This window comes from Salmo salar, chromosome 04 (genome assembly GCF_965601325.2).
Source record: "Salmo salar chromosome 04, fSalSal1, whole genome shotgun sequence".
Classification (NCBI taxonomy): Eukaryota; Metazoa; Chordata; class Actinopteri; order Salmoniformes; family Salmonidae; genus Salmo; species Salmo salar.
Genome location: NC_138294.1, coordinates 18,761,889 through 18,777,805, shown reverse-complemented (window position 1 = coordinate 18,777,805; position 15,917 = coordinate 18,761,889). Strand labels below are relative to the sequence as shown.

The 15,917-nt window shown below is 45.1% G+C and overlaps 1 pseudogene across 1 annotated transcript; it reads left to right on the top strand.

The window, feature by feature from the left end:
- Nucleotides 1–157: 157 nt before the first annotated feature.
- LOC145850236 (uncharacterized) lies at nucleotides 158–15,917 on the top strand (annotated as a pseudogene). Its single transcript, XR_014392096.1, has 7 exons — nucleotides 158–836; nucleotides 2,957–3,106; nucleotides 12,991–13,113; nucleotides 13,380–13,551; nucleotides 15,177–15,250; nucleotides 15,333–15,375; nucleotides 15,466–15,917. The product of XR_014392096.1 is annotated as an uncharacterized LOC145850236 (transcript).

Below are 15,917 nucleotides of genomic sequence, written 5' to 3'. Positions count from 1 at the left end.
CGCTACAATTAGACAAATAACGGCGCAGTACAACAGTGGTGTGCAAAACTGCATCTCTGAATGCACAACTCGTCGATCCTTGTCACGGATGGGCTATTGCAGCAAACGCCGGGCAAATGAGGAGTGGAAAAACACCGCCTGTGTAGATAAGGTAAAGGAGTCAATGGACACACAGCGTTACAACATTGACCAGATTGTCGCACATTCAACAAATCTGATCTAACAAAGTGGATATTCGTCAGATCAGGTCCGATTTTGATATATATGGCTGTTTTCGCTGCATAACATTTTAAAAGTTGTCCCTTTTCAGACTTAGAAGTAACTCCCGTTCATATAAACTGGTTAGCATAGCTAGCATACAGAAATCGGTGGTAGTCGGTTATAACTAATTACGTTGATTGGTGACGATGACCTGAATGTATTGGGGTTGACATCAGTATTATACTGATTTTACCTCAACAACAAACAATAGCCTTAAGTTCGATTGACCCCTTTACCTTATCTGTTGTTGCGAGCGGTCAGCGAATGTTTGTTATTAAAGCATAGAAATGCTGTTTATCTTTTTCATTCTTCAGGCGTGATGTCATACGTTGGCCCCGTTTATTTATAGAAGGACCCATATACACAGTGTATATACAAAACAGTAGGAACACCTGCTCTTTCCACGAGACTGACCAGGTGAAGGCTGTGATCCCATGTTGTTGTCACTTGTTAAATCCACTACAATCAGTGTAGATGAAGGTGAAGAGACAGGTTAAAGGATTGTTGAGCCATGAGACCATTGACACATGGACTGTCTATTTGTGCCATTGAGGGTGAAAGAGAAATACAAAAATGTAAGTGCCTTTGAACTGGGTATGGTAGTAGGTGCCAGGCACATCGGTTTATGTCAAGAATTGCAACGCTGCTGGGTTTTTCATGCTCAAATCAAACTTTGTCACATGCGCCGAATACAACAAGTGTAGACCTTACCGTTATATGCTTACTTACAAGCCCTTAACCAACAGTGCTGCTCAAGAGGAGTTAAGAAAATATTTACCAAATGGACTAAAGTTTAAAATAATAAACACAATAAGAATAACAAGGCTATATACAGGAGGTACCGAGTAGAGGTCGACCAATTAATCGGAATGGACGATTTAATTTGGGCCGATTTCAAGTTTTCATAACAATCGGTATTTTTGGACACCGATTATTTTTTTTTTTTACTACACCTTTATTTAACTAGGCTTGTCAGATTAAGAACACAATTATTTTCAATGACGGCCTAGGAATGGGGGTTAACTGCCTTGTTCAGGGGGGATTCGGGGATTCGTTTTTGCAACCTTCCGGGTTACTAGTCCAACGCTCTAACCACCTGCCTTACATTGCACTCCACGAGGAGCCTGCATGGCAGGCTGACTACCTGTTACGCGAGGGCAGCAAGAAGCCAAGGTAAGTTGCTAGCTAGCATTAAACTAACCATAAACATCAATGCCTTTCTTTACAATCAATACACAAGTATATATTTTTAAACCTGCATATTTAGTTAATATTGCCTGCTAACATGAAATTGTCTCACTGCTCTTGCGTTCATTGCCTGGCTCGTTGCGAACTAATTTGGCCGGAATTTTACGTGACATACGTTCCGTATTTTATCTAACAGGTGGCATCCCTAAGTCTAAATATTGCTGTTACATTGCACAACCTTCAATGTTATGTCATAATTATGTACAATTCTGGCAAATGAATTACGGTCTTTGTTAGGAATAAATGGACTTCACACAGTTCGCAATGAGCCAGGCGGCCCAAACTGCTGCATATACCCTGACTGCTTGCACGGAACGCAGGAGAAGTGACACAATTTCCCTAATTATAAGAAATTCATGTTAGCAGGCAATATTAATTAAATATGCAGGTTTAAAAATATATACTTGTGTATTGATTTTAAAGAAAGGCATTGATGTTTATGGTTAGGTGCAACGACAGTGCTAAATCATCACCCGTTTGCCGAAGTAGGCTGTGATTCGATGAGAAATTAACAGGCACTGCATCGATTATATGCAACGCAGGACACGCTAGATAAACTAGTAATATCATCAACCATGTGTAGTTAACTAGTGACTATGTCAAGATTGATTGTTTTTTATAAGTTTAATGCTAGCTAGCAACTTACCTTGGCTTCTTGCTGCCCTCGCGTAACAGGTAGTCAGCCTGCCATGCAGGCTCCTCGTGGAGTGCAATGTAATGCAGGTGGTTAGAGCGTTGGACTAACAAGGTAAAATCTGTCATTCTGCCCCTGAACAAGGAAGTTAACCCACCGTTCCTAGGCCGTCATTGAAAATAAGAATGTGTTCTTAACTGACTTGCCTAGTTAAATGAAGGTGTTAATTATTATTTTTAGTATTTTTTTATTTTTTTTTAATCGGCCAAATCGTTGTCCAAAAATACAGATTCCTGATTGTTATGAAAACTTGAAATTGGCCCTAATTAATCGGCCATTCCGATTAATCGGTCGACCTCTAGATGTTACCCCATTGAAAATGACATTTTAAAATGGCTAAGGTTAGGTAAGGGTTAAGGTTTTGGGTAGGGATGTCCCAAGGATCTCAGATGGCACTAACCGTTATTGTTGGGCCAATAACCGAAAGGTCTCTAGTTCAAATCCCCAAGGCGACAAGGTGAAACATCTGTGGGTGTGCCCTAGAGGCACTTAACCCTAATTGCTCCAAGGTCGCCGTAGATAATCAGACCCTGGCAGAGACCCACTCTCCGAGGGTGTCTCAGGACATTTGTAAAATAGAAATAAGCACTCAGATTATTATTTATCATGTATGCATAAAATAAAGTTTGCATTCTCAATTGAGTTTGTAGTGCAGCTGTAAACAATGCACGCATACATAAAAAAAAATCTAATCTTTGAATTTCATCGATTTTACAATTGTACACATTACATTTTTTTTTTAAATCCTTATAGGTACGGGAACTTGTCCTGGACAACTGCAGATCAAATGAAGGGAAAATCGAAGGCCTCACAGAAGAATTCGTCAATCTGGAATTCCTCAGTTTGATAAATGTTGGCTTATTGTCAGTTTCCAACCTTCCCAGACTTGGGAAACTCAAAAAGGTAATGTTTTGCTTTATTTTATACATACTCACTCAGTTTTCGAACACCTACTCACTCAAAGTTTTTTTCTTTATTTTTACTATTTTCTACATTGTAGAATAATAGTGAAGACATAAAAACTATGAAATAACACATATGGAATCAAGCATTAGCCCCCAAAAAATGTTAAACAAATCAAAATGGATTTTATGTTTGCGATTCTTCAAATAGCCACCCTTTGCCTTGGTGACAGCTTTGCACACTCTTGGTATTCTCTCAACCAGCTTCAACTGGAATGCTTTTCCTTCACTCTGCGGTCCAACTCTTCCCAAACCATCACAATTTGATTGATTTTGGGTGATTGTGGAGGCCAGGTCATCTGATGCAGCACTCCATCAATCTCCTTCTTGGTCAAATAGCCCTTACACAGCCAGGAGGTGTGTTGGGTCATTGTCCTGTTGAAAAACAAATGATAGTCCCACTAAGCGCAAACTAAATGGGATGGCATATCGCTGCAGAATGCTGTGGTAGCCATGTTGGTTAAGTGTGCCTTGAATTTTAAATAAATCACTGACAGTGTCACCAGCAAAGCATCCCCATGCCATCACACCACCACCTCCATGCTTCGCAGTGGGAACCACATGCAGAGATCTTCCGTTCATCTACTTTGTGTCTCACAAAGACATGGCGGTTGGAACCAAAAATCTCAAATTTGGATTCATCAGACCAAAGGACAGATTTACACCGGTCTAATGTCCATTGCTCGTGTTTCTTGGCCCAAGCAAGTCTCTTCTTATGTGTCCTTTAATAGTGGTTTCTTTGCAGCAATTTGACCATGGGGTGGCAGCGTAGCCTAGTGGTTAGAGCATTGGACTAGTAACCGAAAGGTTGCAAGATCGAATCCCCAAGCCGACAAGGTACAAATCTGTCGTTCTGCCCCTGAACAAGGCACTGTTCCTAGGCCGTCATTGAAAATAAGAATTTGTTCTTAACTGACTTGCCTAGTTAAATAAAGGTAAAGAAATAAGTAAAAAATGAAGGCCTGATTCACAGTCTCCTCTGAACAGTTGATGTTGATGTGTCTGTTACTTAAACTCTGTCAAGAATTTATTTGGGCTGCAATTTCTGAGGCTCATAACTCTAATGAACTTATCCTCTGCAGCAGCGGTAACTCGGTCTTCCATTCCTGTGGCGGTCCTCATGAGAGCCAGTTTCATCGTAGCTCTTGATGGGGTTTTTGTGACTGCACTTTAAGAAATGTTCAAAGTTCTTAATTTTCTGTATTGACTGACCTTGACTGTCGTTTCTCTTTGCTTATTTGAGCTGTTCTTGCCATAATATGGCCTTGGTCTTTTTAATTGAAATTACCTCATGAAACTGGTTTAGAGAATGCCAAGAGTGTGCAAAGCTGTCATCAAGGCAAAGGGTGGCTACGTTGCAGAATCTCATAATATATTTGGATTTTAACATTTTATTTGGTTACTACATGATTCCATATGTGTTATTTCATAGTTTCGATGTCTTTACTATTATTCTACAATGTAAAAATAAAGAAACCCTTGAATGAGTAGGTGTTCTAAAACTTTTGACCGGGTGTGTGTGGAGGAGCCCTTTTTATACATTTTTTTATACGAAAGCTTACTCTTCTAGTAAAAAAGTGACATTTGTTTTCTTTTGAAAAATGGCTTCAATTCAGTCCCTAATGGCACCCTATTCCTTATGCAGTGCACTACTTTTGAGGGCTCTGGTCAAAAGTAGTGCACTATGTAAGGAATAGGGTTCCATGTGGGACATGGTCATTGTTTTCTGAAAGACTGTTACTTGCTTGGGCATTTGACAGAAGTGACTGCTCAAAGTATTGCAACAGTGACAATTTTGTTTTGGCTCTACTCCAGCACTTTGGATTTTAAATTATACAGTGACTTGAGGTTAAAGTGCAGAATGTCAGCTTTAATTTGAGGGTATTTTCATCCATATCGGGTGAACCTTTTAAGAAATTACAGTACTTGTACAGTCGGCCCATTTTAGGGGACCAAATGTATTGGGACATTCACTTATACTGTACCTTCAGAAAGTATTCACACCCCTTGACTTATTCCACATTTTGTTGTTACAACCTGAATTTAAAATTGATCAAATTTAGATTGTTTTGAGGCCTCCTGGGTGGCGCAGTGGTCTAAGGCACTGCATCGCAGTGTTAGCTGTGCCACCAGAGGCTCTGTCGCAGCCGGCCACGACTGGGAGGCCCATGGGGCGGTGCACAATTGGCCTAGCGTCGTCCGGGTTAGGGAGGGTTTGGCCGGCAGGGATATCCTTGTCTCATCGCGCACTAGCGACTCCTGTGGCGGGCCGGGCGCAGTGCACGCTGACCAGGTCGCTAGGTGTACGGTGTTTCCTCCCGACACATTGGTGCGGCTGGCTTCCGGGTTGGATGCGTGTCTTCCGGGTTGGGTGTCTTTTACACATCGTTTTAAAGCAAGCATCTTACACGGTAAGCTTCGATTTGTTCTGTGTTTGAGCTATAGCTACATGGCATGGGGGGTATGAAATGAATCCTTGGGTTGGTTGGAACAAATCTAGCCTATAGACAATTATCTGATGTATGACTTAATGGCAACATCGAAGTGGCGCCGACAGAGAAGGTCGCTTCGCGTTCTTAGGAAACTATGCAGTATTTCGTTTTTTTATGTATTATTTCTTACATTGTTACCCCAGGAAATCTTAAGTCTTATTACATACAGCTGGGAAGAACTATTGGATATGAGAGCAACGTCAACTTACCAACATTACGACCAGGAATATGACTTTCCCGATGTGGATCCTCTGTTCGGACCACCACCCAGGACAATGGATCTAATCCCAGTAGCCGACCCAAAACGGTGCCACAGAAGGGGCAGACAGAGCGGCCTCCTGGTCAGGTTCCGTAGACGTGCACATCGCAATTAGCAAGAGGGTGATTCTGCAGGTGGGGACCACAGACCACTTCTCAGTTCCTATGCTTCCTGGCTGATGTTTTGGTCACTTTTGAATGCTGGCGGTGCTTTCACTCTAGTGGTAGCATGAGACGGAGTCTACAACCCACACAAGTGGCTCAGGTAGTGCAGCTCATCCAGGATGGCACATCAATGCGAGCTGTGGCAAGAAGGTTTGCTGTGTCTGTCAGCGTAGTGTCCAGAGCATGGAGGCGTTACCAGGAGACAGGCCAGTACATCAGGAGACGTGGAGGAGGCCGTAGGAGGGCAACAACCCAGCAGCAGGACCGCTACCTCCGCCTTTGTGCAAGGAGGAGCATTGCCAGAGCCCTGCAAAATGACCTCCAGCAGGCCACAAATGTGCATGTGTCTGCTCAAACGGTCAGAAACAGACTCCATGAGGGTGGTATGAGGGCCCGACGTCCACAGGTGGGGGTTGTGCTTACAGCCCAACACCGTGCAGGACGTTTGGCATTTGCCAGAGAACACCAAGATTGGCAAATTCGCCACTGGCGCCCTGTGCTCTTCACAGATGAAAGCAGGTTCACACTGAGCACGTCACAGACATGACAGAGTCTGGAGACGCCGTGGAGAACGTTCTGCTGCCTGCAACATCCTCCAGCATGACCGGTTTGGCGGTGGGTCAGTCATGGGGTGGCATTTCTTTGGGGGGCCGCACAGCCCTCCATGTGCTCGCCAGAGGTAGCCTGACTGCCATTAGGTACCAAGATGAGATCCTCAGACCCCTTGTGAGACCATATGCTGGTGCGTTTGGCCCTGGGTTCCTCCTAATGCAAGACAATGCTAGACCTCATGTGGCTGGAGTGTGTCAGCAGTTCCTGCAAGAGGAAGGCATTGATGCTATGGACTGGCCCGCCCGTTCCCCAGACCTGAATCCAATTGAGCACATCTGGGACATCATGTCTCGCCCCATCCACCAACGCCACTTTGCACCACAGACTGTCCAGGAGTTGGCGGATGCTTTAGTCCAGGTCTGGGAGAAGATCCCTCAGGAGACCATCCGCCACCTCATCAGGAGCATGCCCAAGCGTTGTAGGGAGGTCATACAGGCACGTGGAGGCCACACACACTACTGAGCCTCACTTTGACTTGTTTTAAGGACATTACATCAAAGTTGGATCAGCCTGTAGTGTGGTTTTCCACTTTAATTTTGAGTGTGACTCCAAATCCAGACCTCCATGGGTTGATAAATTGGATTTCCATTGATTATTTTTGTGTGATTTTGTTGTCAGCACATTCAACTATGTAAAGAAAAAAGTATTTAATAAGATTATTTAATTCATTCAGATCTAGGATGTGTTGTTTAAGTGTTCCCTTTATTTTCTTGAGCAGTATATATCGTCTCTTTCTCTATGATTCACAGATCCTTCCAGCCCTTTCTCTCTCTTCCTGGTTTGTCTTGACCCCTTATCTGTGGGTCGGCCCCACCTTCTGAGGTGGGGTTCCCCTTGCTTCTGGAAATTGTAGTTTTGGCAGTCGACCATTTTGTGATCTAGTTCTGATCGGGGTGGCCATTTTTAGTGAAAGGGCAGAGCCCGTTTATTAGCTCTGCTCTCACATATCTGCCATTTATCACTCAACCCCCCCCCCCCCCCCTTCTTTGCCACAGGCACGTTCACGCAAATGAGCAGGGACCCTGGACATTTTATTTTGGTGTTTTTCCAGAGTCAGAAGAAGGCCTCTTTAGTGTCCTCTAAGTTTTCATAACTGTGACCTTAATTGCCTACCGTCTGTAAGCTGTTAGTGTCTTAACGACCGTTCCAGGTGCATGTTCATTAATTGTTTATGGTTAATTTACATTTATGTCATTTAGCAGACACTCTTATCCAGAGCGACTTACAAATTGGTGCATTCACCTTATGATATCCAGTGGAACAACCACTTTACAATAGTACATCTATATATTTTTTTTTGGGGGGGGGGGGTTAGAAGGATTACTTTATCCTATCCCAGGTATTCCTTAAAGAGGTGGGGTTTCAGGTGTCTCCGGAAAGTGGTGATTGACTCCGCTGTCCTGGCGTCGTGAAGGAGCTTGTTCCACCATTGGGGTGCCAGAGCAGCGAACAGTTTTGACTGGGCTGAGCGGGAACTGTGCTTCCGCAGAGGTAGCGGGGCCAGCAGGCCAGAGGTGGATGAACGCAGTGCCCTTGTTTGGTTGTAGGGACTGATCAGAGCCTGAAGGTACGGAGGTGCCGTTCCCCTCACAGCTCCGTAGGCAAGCACCATGGTCTTGTAGCAGATGCGAGCTTTAACTGGAAGCCAGTGGAGTGTGCGGAGGAGCGGGTTGACGTGAGAACTTGGGAAGGTTGAACACCAGACGGGCTGCGGCGTTTTGGATGAGGTGTAGGGGTTTAATGGCACAGGCAGGGAGCCCCGCCAACAGCGAGTTGCAGTAATCCAGACGGGAGATGACAAGTGCCTGGATTAGGACCTGCGCCGCTTCCTGTGTGAGGCAGGGTCGTACTCTGCGAATGTTGTAGAGCATGAACCTACAGGATCGGGTCACTGCCTTGATGTTAGCGGAGAACGACAGGGTGTTGTCCAGGGTCACGCCAAGGCTCTTAGCACTCTGGGAGGAGGACACAATGGCGTTGTCAACCGTGATGGCGAGATCATGGAACGGGCAGTCCTTCCCCGGGAGGAAGTGCAGCTCTGTCTTGCCGAGGTTCTGCTTGAGGTGGTGATCCGTCATCCACACTGATATGTCTGCCAGACATGCAGAGATGCGATTCGCCACCTGGTTATCAGAAGGGGGAAAGGAGAAGATTAATTGTGTGTCGTCTGCGTAGCAATGATAGGAGAGACCATGTGAGGATATGACAGAGCCAAGTGACTTGGTGTATAGCGAGAATAGGAGAGGGCCTAGAACTGAGCCCTGGGGGACACCAGTGGTGAGAGCACGTGGTGCGGAGAAGGATTCTCGCCACGCCACCTGGTAGGAGCGACCTGTCAGGTAGGACGCAATCCAAGAGTGAGCCGCGCCGGAGATGCCCAACTCGGAGAGGGTGGAGAGGAGGATCTGATGGTTCACAGTATCAAAGGCAGCAGATGGGTCTAGAAGGATGAGAGCAGAGGAGAGAGAGTTAGCTTTAGCAGTGTGGAGAGCCTCTGTGACACAGAGAAGAGCAGTCTCAGTTCAATGATCAGTCTTGAAACCTGACTGATTTGGATCAAGAAGGTCATTCTGAGAGAGATAGCAAGAGAGCTGGCCAAGGACGGCACGTTCAAGAGTTTTGGAGAGAAAAGAAAGAAGGGATACTGGTCTGTAGTTGTTGACATCGGAGGGATCGAGTGTAGGTTTTATGAGAAGGGGTGCAACTCTTGCTCTCTTGAAGACGGAAGGGACGTAGCCAGCGGTCAAGGATGAGTTGATGAGCGAGGTGAGGTAGGGGAGAAGGTTTCCGGAAATGGTCTGGAGAAGAGAGGAGGGGATAGGGTCAAGCGGGCAGGTTGTTGGGCGGCCGGCCGTCACAAGTCACAAGATTTCATCTGGAGAGAGAGCGAGAGGGGAGAAAGAGGTCAAAGCATAGGGTAGGGCAATGTGAGCAGGACCAGCGGTGTCGTTTGACTTAACAAACGAGGATCGGATGTCGTCAACCTTCTTTTCAAAATGGTTGACGAAGTCATCCGCAGAGAGGGGGGGAGGAGGATTCAGGAGGGAGGAGAAGGTGGCAAAGAGCTTCCTAGGGTTGGAGGCAGATGCTTGGAATTTAGAGTGGTAGAAAGTGGTTTTAGCAGCAGAATCAGAGGAAGACAATGTAGAGAGGAGGGAGTGAAAAGATGCCAGGTCCGCAGGGAGGCTAGTTTTCCTCCATTTCCGCTCGGCTGCCCAGAGCCCTGTTCTGTGAGCTCGCAATGAGTCGTCAAGCCACGGAGCAGGAGGGGAGGACCGAGCCGGCCGGGAGGATAGGGGACATAGAGAGTCAAAGGATGCAGAAAGGGAGGAGAGGAGGGTTGAGGAGGCAGAATCAGGAGATTGGTTGGAGAAGGATTGAGCAGAGGGAAGAGATGATAGGATGGAAGAGGAGAGTAGCAGGAGAGAGAGAGAGAGCGAAGGTTGTGACGGCGCAATACCATCTGAGTAGGGGCAGAGTGAGTAGTGTTGGAGGAGCGCGAGAGGGAAAAGGATACAAGGTAGTGGTTGGAGACTTGGAGGGGAGTTGCAGTGAGATTAGTAGAAGAACACCATCTAGTAAAGATGAGGTCAAGCGTATTGCCTGCCTTGAGAGTAGGGGGGAGACGGTGAGAGGGTGAGGTCAAAAGAGTAGAGGAGTGGAAAGAAGGAGGCAGAGAGAAATGAGTCAAAGATAGACGTAGGGAGGTTAGTCACCCAGAACTGTGAGGGTGAGCCATCCTCAGGAAAGGAACTTATCAAGGCGTCAAGCTCATTGATGAACTCTCCAAGGGAACCTGGAGGGCGATAAATGATAAGGATGTTAAGCTTGAATGGGCTAGTGACTGTGACTGCATGGAATTCAAAGGAGGAGATAGACAGATGCGTCAGGGGAGGAAGAGAGAATGTCCACTTGGGAGAGATGAGGATTCCAGTGCCACCACCCCGCTGACCAGATGCTCTCGGGGTATGCGAGAACACGTGGTCAGACGAGGAGAGAGCAGTAGGAGTAGCAGTGTTTTCTGTGGTAATCCATGTTTCCGTCAGCGCCAAGAAGTCGAGGGACTGGAGGATAGAATAGGCTGAGATGAACTCTGCCTTGTTGGCCGCAGACCGGCAGTTCCAGAGGCTGCCGGAGACCTGGAACTCCACGTGGGTCGTGCGCGCTGGGACCACCAGGTTAGAGTGGCAGCGGCCATGCGGTGTGAAGCGTTTGTATGGCCTGTGCAGAGAGGAGAGAACAGGGATAGACATACACATAGTTGAGAGGCTACAGGAGAGGCTATGCTAATGCAAAGGAGATTGGAATGAAAATTAACTAAACAACTGGGGAAGCGAGAGAGCAGGGCCTCCCTCACTAACCATTCACTGAAACACTCAAATATAACTTTTCCAACTTCCACTTTAGAAATTATAATTGATGTAAACTACAGTGGTTCAATGTTTCCAGGAATAGGCTCAAACTTAGTTTATTCAGCTAGATAACTTGGTACAGTATTCTTCCGTGAAACCCACCCAGTGCACCGTATCCTATGACGCCGTAGCTAACTAGCATGCTAGCGTCCAATAACACACGGTTAGCACCAATACTTGGTTACAACAAACTTCCAATGGAACTTTACCTAGCAGGGTCTTGTAGATGACCTGGAGCCAGTGGGTTTGGCGACGAGTATGAAGCAAGGGCCAGCCAACGAGAGCATACAGGTCGCAGTGGTGGGTAGTATATGGAGCTTTGGTATAAGGCTTAGCCTTATTCGCACAGGACTAGTATTACTAGAGAATGTTGGTTATGTAATTATTACCCCAGAATGTCCGTTATTCCAGAGGACGATTTAGAGGGGATTAGTTTTTTCCAAACTGCCCCATGTTATTATTTTTTTCCAATTAATTGACAGTTATGACAGAAGCCTGGAGGTTTTTTTTCTAGGCGTGAAGATATTTCAACATGTCCAGCTGATAACAGGGCTACACTAAACATACCAAACCATCTTTGGGATAGTGTCGTGTCGCCATAATAAGTGAAGTGTGATCATAATCATTTTGGCGATCCGCCGTACGTCCTGTGAGCTAAACGGTGCACTTGAGATGTGTTTTCAGGCTATGGATGTGAACTTAATTCCAAAAGGTTTAGGTCAGTTGTATGCTGCTTTGCGATCTAGTAAAAGCAAGGTTTACATTAAGTAGGCGCAATTTATTTTTAGTGACGCATTTGGCAATATTCAATAATGAGCACAAAACATTAATAAAAGCATTCACTGCGAAAGTTGATACATGTAGGCCCTTCATATATAGGCTATATGCAGCACTTCATTCAATTAATACAATCCGTTTTCTTACTCAAACCGTGAGCAACACCTGTCAAACTCAGACATTTCTCTCAAAACACAGGGATGTCTATTCATACAGGACTAGTATTATCAGAGGACCTTGGAGTTCACCAAAAAACAGTAGGTTACTCTAGCTGGAATTGTTACTCTTGTCATGTACAAACCGCGGACAGCGACCACATCCAACACGGGAGAAAGCACGTTTGTTATAAAATATTAGATTTTAGTGTTGCACCATTTATTTTTGCATAATATAACCATATACAATTTCAGTATCACATGTCTTACAGTGATGTGATGGACAGTGCCATCCCCGTGGCCACCGCAATGGATTAGTCCACTGAGACGAGCACAAATCAGATGAGGAGTCTTGTGTACCATGCGACTGCTTGACTAAAGAAATCTTGGTCAATCAACAGCCTGTCGACCAAATAATCAACCAGTCGACTAAATGGGGTCAGCCCTAGATGCTAAATGATTACGGATAATCCTGAATGAGCCATGAATAATGTTGAGAGTTGGACGCAGAAATATCATAGCCCCCCCAAAAATGCTAACCTCCCGTTATTGTAATGGTGAGAGGTTAGCATGTCTTGGGGGTATGCTATTTGGGGGTATGCTAACAAAATAATCTGAAACAACCAAAACAAATAGCAAGTACATCCAACAAATTTGTGCAGTCACGAGCTTGATGTAGTCATTGCGTGCTATGAATATGGGACCAAATACTCAACTTTTTAACTACTTTAATACACAAGTGAATTTGTCCCAATACTTTTGGTCCCCTAAAATGGGAGAACTATGTACAAAAAGTGCTGTAATTTTGGAAATGCTCACTTGAAAATACTCAAAATTGACAGTCTTCACTTTAACCACAGTCGTTGTATCATTTCAAATTGTACAGTCAAAACAACAAATGTCACTGGCCAAACACTTCTGGAGCTCACTGTATATCTTCACATTATGTTGCAGTTGGAACTCAGTGACAACAGAATCTCTGGTGGCCTTGACGTGCTAGCAGAGAAACTCCCCAACCTCACACATCTAAATCTAAGCGGGAACAAACTGAAAGACATCAGCACGTTGGAACCTTTGGTAGGTACACCAAACTCCCGGTAGAGCACAATACATTGCGACACCATCTCATTGTCTCAGGCTATGCCTCAAATGACACTATTCCCTATATAGAGTTTTGACCATAGACCTAGTTGGCAGTGTGATGTTTGTTTCCCTATGTGGCTCTGGTCAACATTAGTTTGCTAGCCTATATGGGGAAAAGGTGTGCTCTCAAATCTAATTAGAGATTTATTCAGGCAGTGTTGTTCACCCCCTAATTACCCTACACCCATTTGGTCCCACAGAAAAAGCTGGATAGCCTGAAGTCTCTAGACTTGTTCAACTGTGAGGTGACCAACCTGAACTACTACAGGGAGAGTGTGTTCAAGCTGCTCCCTCAGCTCACCTACCTGGACGGGTACAATGTGGAGGACCGAGAGGCATCTGACGTGGATTGGGTGGACGACGACGATGAGGGTTGGCAACCATTTTGTTTTTTTCCATGTTTTGAGGAAGTATAAGAAAATGAAAATGCAGTTGTAATTTGAGTTGAGAATGTGGGTCTTCTGTAGCTCAGTTGGTAGAGCGTGGAGCTTGCAATGGCATAATAGTGGGTTTGATTCCCGGGACCACCCATATGTAAAATGTATGCACACAACACTGCAAGCAACTTTGGCTAAAAGCATCTGCTAAATGGTATATCATTATACACTGAACAAAAATAAACGCAACATGTACCAATTTCTAATATTTTACTGAGTTAGTTCATATAAGGAAATCAGCCATTTCAAATAAATTCATTAGGCCCTAATCTATGGATTTCACATGACTGGGAACACAGATATGCATCTGTTGGTTACAGATACCTTAATGGTAGGGTCGTAGATCTGAAAACCAGTCAGTATCTGGTGTGACCACTATTTGCGTCATGCAGCGCGACACTTCTCCTTTGGATAGAGTTGATCAGGCTGTTGATTGTGGAATGTTGTCCCACTCATCTTCAATGGCTGTGCGAAGTTTCTGGATATTGGCTGGAACTGGAACAAGCTGTCGTACAAGTTGATCCAGAGCATCCCAAACATGCTCAATGGGTGACATGTCTGAGTATGTAGGCCATGGAAGAACTGGGACATTTTCAGCTTCCAGGAATTGTGTACAGATCCTTACGAAAAAGGGGCCCTGCATTATCATGCTGAAAGATGAGGCGATGGCGGCAGATAAATGGTATGACAATGGGCCTCAGGATCTCATCATGGTATCTCTGTGCATTCAAATTGCCAATGATAAAATGCAGTTGTGTTCATTGTCCGTAGCTTATGCCTGCCCATACCATAACCCCACCACCACCATGGGCCACTAATGTTCACAACGTTGACATCAGCATTCCGCTCGTCCACACAATGCAATACACAAAGGTGAGCATTTGCCCACTGAAGATGGTTACGACGCCAAACTGCAGTCAGGTCAAAACCCTGGTGAGGACAAGCACACAGATAAGCACGCAGATGAGCTTCCCTGATACGGTTTCTGACAGTTTGTGTATAAATTATTCGGTTGTGCAAATGCACAGTGTCATTAGCTGTCCGGGTGGCTAGTCTCAGACGATTCCGCAGGTAAAGAAGCCAGATGTGGAGGTCATGGCTGGCTTGGTTACACGGTCTGCGGTTGTGAGGCCGGTTGAACGTACTGTCAAATTCTCTAAAATGATGAAGGCGGCTTATGGTAGAGCAATGAACATTCAATTCTCTGGCAACAGCTCTGGTGGACATTACAGCAATCAGAATGCAAATTGTGTTGTGACAAAACTGCACCATTTAGTGGCCTTTTATTCTCCCCAGCACAAGGTGCACCTATGTAATGAGCATGCTGTTTAATCAGCTTCTTGTCATGCCACACCTGTCAGGTGGATGGATTATCTCGGCAAAGAGATGCTCACTAACAGGGATGTAAACAAATTTGACAAATAGGCTTTTTGTGCGAATGGAAAAATTATTGGATCTTTTATTTCAGCTCATGAAACATGGGACTCATGCAAGCGGATTCTATTGTGTTGGGTTTTTCGACAGTGGATGTGATGTATTTCTTTGCTCTTTTTTTTTTAGGAGGAATGAAGGATGAGGATGGAAAGGAGGAAGACTTTGACGAGGAGGATGATGAAGTCAGCGGCGACGAAGAGGTAAAGCCCCTTTTTTTGGTTTGTTTGTGACCCAAAAGATCACCGGGGGATATGGTTTGAAAGCACTGTCCTATCTCCCCAGGAAGAAGACCTTGGTATTGATGATGAGGACGACAATGATGATGGTATGTCATTCTTGTACTTTTTGTCATGATCTCACTTTTTGATACTTTACGAAGTATAATATAATAACCCTTTCCCATTTCCCCCAGAAGTTGAGGTTGTCCAAGGAGAGAAGAGAAAGCAAGAGCCTGACGACAATTATGATTATGAGAAAAAAACGAAAGCCAATCAAGTTACCAACCCCTTCCCTCTCCACCCTGACACCCACCCACACCCTGCCTACTCCACGTCTCTACCCCAGCTTTGAGCTCCCGTGTGGGGAAAGACTGTACCGGACAGGTGGTTCAAGTGGCGCTGCCTCCGCCCCATGGAACCAAGAGCCATCCTCAAGGAGCGCACCACTCCACTTTTTCACTGTCAACTCCCCCTTTATGTATCCCTGTGTGAGGACTTTGGGACTGGTACTGTATCTAGTTTTGGGTCTGTGCTTTTAATATTTTGTTGGATGAATTATGAAGAGAAAGTTGTTGTTGGGTTTATTTCTTCTTTCTTCTTTTCATCTTTTCTGTTCCTTATTTTTTCTCCAATAAAATGTATTGCTATA